Source organism: Halichoerus grypus, chromosome 3 (assembly GCF_964656455.1).
Source record: "Halichoerus grypus chromosome 3, mHalGry1.hap1.1, whole genome shotgun sequence".
In the NCBI taxonomy this organism is placed as follows: Eukaryota; Metazoa; Chordata; class Mammalia; order Carnivora; family Phocidae; genus Halichoerus; species Halichoerus grypus.
Window position 1 is genome coordinate 159,781,893 of NC_135714.1, and position 6,161 is coordinate 159,788,053.

Consider the following 6,161-nt stretch of genomic DNA (forward strand, 5'->3'; position numbering starts at 1 on the left):
CTTTTTCTCCATTTGATTCTCCACAAGCAATTCTCCAATACCAGCTGGCTGTTTCACAATTCAACTCAATTCTGACACTACTATCTTCCTTGAGATAGCATCAGATTCCACAGGTGGAGGGCTCAGTCCCACAGAATGGCCCTCCGCTTCAGATGCCAATCACATCTAGATTGTTACCTGTGCTTCTGACCAATCGGCTATACATCAGACGTGAAGCTCTCCACCCCCCTTCCTTAGGTTTGATTCATTTGCTAGAGCAGCTCACAGGACTCAGGAAACCAGTTTACTCACTAGATTACCTATGTATTATAAAGGATATTATTAAAGGACACAAATCAACAGCCAGATGTAGAGATGGACGGTGAGGTTCTGAACAAAGGAGCTTCTGTCCCCGTGGAGCTCAGAGCCTGGCACAGTGGCGTGTGGAAGTGTTCTGGATCACTAACCTGGAAACTCTTCAAATCCTCACCTTTAGGGTTTTCATAGAGGCTTTTCCACACAGGCATGATTGATTAAATCAATAGCTATTGGTGATTGATTCTCCTTCCAGCCCCTCTGTCCTCCCGGGAAGTCAAGGGAGTAGGACTGAAAGTTCTAACCTTCTATTGTGGTTGGTTCCCTGGCAACCAAACCCCACCCTTAGGCACGTTTCCAAAAGTTGCTTCATTAACATAACAAAAGACACCATTACTGCTCTCAGCGCTTAGAAAATTCCAAGTATTTTAGGAGCTCTGTGACAGAAATGGGACAAAGACCCAATATCTATTTCTTATTATAAATCACAATATTACCATTACACACTGTATGATTCCAACAATATGACATCCCAGAAAAGACATAAGTTTGGTGGGGGGGAATAAAAGCAGAGCACAGAGGATTTTTAGGTCAGTGAAACTATTCTGTATGCTACTGTAATGGTGGATACATGCTATTACCCATTTGTCCAAAACTGTTGATAATCCAATACCAAGAATAAAACCCTAATGTAAACTGTGGACTTGGAGTGATTATAATGCGTCAGTGTAGGTTCATCAATTGTAACAAATGTGCCATTCTGGTTGGAGTGTTGATAGTTGGGGAGGTTATGACGTGTGTGTGGGGGAGCGGTATATTGGAAATTTCTATACTTTCCACTCAATTTTGCTGTGAATCGAAAACTGCTAAAAAAAATAGTTTGTTTTTTGAAAATGGTGAGAAGGGAAAATTTGTATACTTAGTCTGGGCTGCCTCCTCCAACCCCATACTCCTCTCTCTAGCCAATTCCCTTAGCTGCCCCAGGCATAAGATCATGCTGTCTTTTGTTTCCCTGTAAATGAATAATAGTATGGTGTCAGGACTTAATATGTAAGTCTGTACACTTTTAAGGCATTTTAGGAGCATTTTTAAAAAACTGCAGCTTGACGAAGGCAATGCTAGACCAAAAGAATGAATCTTCAGCGTGGAATTCCAGGCATTGATAGAGGAGATACTTTGAGGACAAAAGTAAGGAGGAGCCTTCCCCGTGTCCTGTAAGTCACTCCTGGTGTTTATCTAGGAGATAAATTGATAAGCCTCCCTGACTGTGCAATTCAGCTCAAATTCAAGCACTTTATTGAATGCCTACTATGTGCTAGACACTTTGCAATATCCTACGTGGCTTAATTAACAATAGGCGTTTTAATTTAAATTTTACAGACATAAAGGTCAAGTAATTTGCCCAAAGTCACTGACAAAAAAAAAAAAAAGGAAGCACCAAGGCTGAAGGATATTTCCACTTTACTGTTTCCACTCTTCTCTGTTCCACTATATAGAGTTCCAATTCCAAGGATACATTATAAATCTGTGCTGAGATATTGGTTGTAACGGCCATTGTCAAAGTTGTAGGTGAGTGCCTTTAATACAGAAAATCAGTGCTTTTAATACTGAAAATTTTGAGTTGATATTAATGCCTCAAATAAAAGGAAATTAAATCATTTCCCATATCTGCAGGTCAAACCGAGCTTTATGCATAGTCCCTAAGCTCACAGTCTCAAGGGTAACAAACACTGATGGGACTCACTTTCAATCAACCAACACATATTTATTAGGCAACTAGTATCTAAGAACTGAAAAAGGATGTAACAAACCTAAGATTCAGTTTGTGTTTAGAGCCTGACACCTACACACAAAGAAGTAACTAGAAGGTAAGGTGGAATACAGTAGGTGCTAACATGGTGGTGGCGGGGAGGGGGGGCGGGGATGTGTGAAAATAAATACCATAAGAGTCCAAAAGAAACACAAATCTCTTAAAGTTGGAGCATGCAGGAAAGTCTTTGGGGAGATATTTTAGGGCTAGATGATAAGCAGATAAAAGGAGAGAAGGACTAAAAACAAGTCTGTTGGGAGGCTAGGCAATGATCTCTGCTGGACACAGTGAGGCTGGGAGTGGGGAAGGGGATAAAAGAAGGCAGAATACCAGTGAAAAGGTGACCAAAAAAATTGGCTCATTGGATATGGGCAAGAGGGCAAAAGGCTCTAGACTAAAAAGTAGCACCAGGGTTTCTCCTAAAATAAAGGAGAAGCTGGGAAGAGTTGGAAGTTTGATTTGGGATACAGAAGTTCCCCTTATCTGCAGTTCTGGTTCTCTGGTTTCAGTTATGTGTGGTCGACCACGGCCTGGAAGCAGGTAGTCCTCCCTGTGGTGAATCATTAGACAGCTGATAGTAGCCTAACACTACATCACAACACCTGTGCCATTCCCTCCTTCATCTCATCACGGAGGCATTTTATCATCTCACGTCATCACAAGAAGAAGGGTGAGTACAGAACAATAAGATACTTTTGAGAAAGAGACAGAGACCACATTCACATAACGTTTATTACAGTATATTGTTATAATTGTTCTATTTTATTATTATGGTTGTTAATCTCTTACTGTGCTTAACTTAGAAATTAAACTTTATAATAGGTATGTATGTATCAGAAAAAACCTAGTATGTTTGGGTTTGGTACTATCCATGGTTTCAGGTATTCACAGGCGGTCTTGGAACGCATCCCCCATAGATAAGGGTGACTACTGTATACTGAGTTAGAAGTGGCATTGGAACATCCTACATGTCTAGTGGGCAGTTAGGAGATTCTAGTTCTCTGGAGGAAGGCGGCAGCCAGAGTTAAAATCTTGGTGTCCTGTACCTAGACACATGGGAATAGATAAGTCTGCAGAGGAACAAAACACTCTTAACTAACATTTACAAGCTATATTCTATGTTCTAAGCATATGCTTAGAAACATTTAATTTAATCATCACAACTCCATCATATAGAATGCCCTAGTACCATTATTATTCATATTTTTGTAGATTGTGAAACTGATTCAGAGAGTTTTTCTAATTTTTCCATATTGCTCAGCAGATAAGCAAATGGTGAAGCCAGGATTAGAACTCCAAACTCATAGTCTTAAATGCAACAGAAGGTAAGTTGGCTGACTGGTAACTACCAAGGAAGTGACAGAGGTTAGGTGGGTTTGTTTGCCTTGGCACAAGACCTGGGAGACTGGCAAGGCCAGACAAGATGGAAGGGGAGGGGAGAGGCAGAGCCTTCCAACACTTGGCTAGGGCCTCCCTCCCGAGCTGAGCACCGGCAAGCCTTCTTTTGCTAAGAATGCGTGTCCAAGAGAGGGTTGTGCCCACTGAATCAAAGTCATCTTGATCACTTTTTATCCTCTCTCTTAGCCACTTCCCGAGCAAACTTGCTGAACTTACCCAATCCAGCCCAGTGCACTTTTGAACCAGTCAATCTCCTCCCCCAAATACCAACATGCTTCCTTCCTACTCCCCCAGATTGGTTCTGCTGATGAACTGGGCTCATGGTTTCTGTTCTAAACCTTGTTCTTCTTCCATGAGTAAACTGAGGCAGCAGTTGACGACAACAAGACAGGTGTCTTGGACAAAATCCAACTCAAGCTTAGCAAAATTGTCAAGTGGGGAAAATATGCCTTTCTTTATCTCCCCTTTATGGCTTCTTTCCCCAATTCCCTCAGGTTCCTGCTTTTGATCCAATTCATGGGGTGGGGGCACTTTTTCAGAGTCCTATGCCCACTTGTTCCTTCATAATCTTTTTTAGCAAAACTCTCCTTCGTGAAAAGATATGATAAACTCATTTACTTTCATATATAAAAGACTGATAATGGCTTTATATATTATCTCTACCAACTATTTAACTCAGCACAGAGCCATTTGATTTGTGCCCTGATTATAAACACCTGAAAGTCAAGTCAAAAAGGAATATTAAAGAAGGAAAATCAGGCAACTTTCAAATTGCTCTGTCCCTGAATAGTTTCTACTTATTAGGCCGATCATAGCCATTTAAAATTTTTGCTTTAGAAAAAAAATACTCTGAAATTTAAAAATCTAATCCTCACGTTAGTCAACACAGTTTTACCATGTGGGCAATTTATATCCATTGAAAAATATTAAGCAGAGAACGGACTCAGTAAAGCATTGTTTTGAGAATACGCTGGCAAAAACCATGGTCCCTAACTTCAACTAACTTACCATCTAGTTAGGAACATAAGACTGATGTGAAAAGCAATTAACACCCAATAAATATGCTAGAGACGTTAAGTATAATAGGCTGTTAAGTGAAAGAGAAATCTCTAGAGTCTGCAGTGGGCTTTCACTTGGGAGCAGGACCTTACCCGACCCTTCTCACTGGAACTTCCTATCCTCACAGACCCACCCTGTAAGCATAAATAAAAGGGCTTGATAAAATATGTTAAAACCTACCCCTAAAACTAATACAACATTATATGTGAAGTATACTTCAATTAAAATGAATAAAATTTATGAAATATTTTAAAATCTTTTCCTATAAATCTCTAATGTATTATGTTAAGGGAAAGAAGCCAGATTTTGTCTGATTCCATTTATATTACTTTCTGGAAATAGCAAAACTATAGGGACAGAAAACAGCTTAGTCAGGGGAGGGGCTGACTACAAAGGGCCAACATGAGGAAATTCTGGAAGGTGTTAGAACTCTTCTTTATACTCATTGTGGTGGATTCTCAACTGTATATATTTGTCAAAACCTAGAATTGCACATCAACAGAGATAAATTTTACTGTAAATAAATTCTACATCAACTGAAAATAAATAAAAACTAAACCTAAAAAAACCCTTTTTCCAAAGTGTATGGATGAGTTGCCAGGTGAGTAAGGAACACTCAGGTATCAAAAGCTAAATGAGAGTGGGGATCTGGTGAGTCAGAGATGCCTTGAACCTGGACTCTGACATTTTCTGATCCTGGTTTGGTTGACAGAGCCCTGAGGCTAATGCGAGACAGAAAAGAAAGCCCAATTTGGAAACTCTAAAAGGTAACTCTTGATAAAACTAGGACCCTGATGGATTTCACCTTCAGTTAAGAGTGAGTTAGAAATAAACCTGTTTTTCCCAGCCCTCCCACAGGGGACTACTTAAAAAGTTGTTTATCTCAAAATTTGATGCTGAGTGGAGAAGAAAAAGAAAATTCCCCTTGGGAATAAGTAGCCACAAGAAAGATTTTATTTATTTATTTGTTTGTTTGTTTTGCACCTTGAATGCACACTATCAGGATAGACTAATATATCTCAAACCAAACATTTCTTTTAGAATGTTTTTGAGCTGGTAGAACCTCTCAAATGCCTGGCAGAAACTAATTTGAATTTCCTCCTTGAAAGAATTTACCTTAAACCCAATCCTCACAGAATTCCCTAAGCTAAAGTTCCAAGGGGTATGACTCAGTCCAAAAAAAAGAAAAAAATCATAAAATACACAAGAAAACAAGGCACCATGAGTGAAATCAAGCACAAACAGCAGATAGCTAAATCAGATCTGAAAGCACTAATCAGTTTTGACAAAGAACCAAATACAACTTTGAGGAATGAAAACATTTAATGATTTAAAATGAAAATTTAATGAATGAGCTTGTAAGATAGTAAAGGCCACTGAAGAAAAAAAAAGCCACTGAAGAGAGATATGATGAACTTAGATCTTAAAAATTATCCAAATGCATCACAAACAGATAAAGGGACATGACGTCCAAAAGAGAGATTAAGAGTCATGGAGAATGAGGTGTGAAGATTTAACAGATGTGTAATCAGAGTTCCAAAAGAAGAGGAGACATTATCTGAAGGAATAAATTCTGAGAATTTTTCAGAGCTTATAAAAA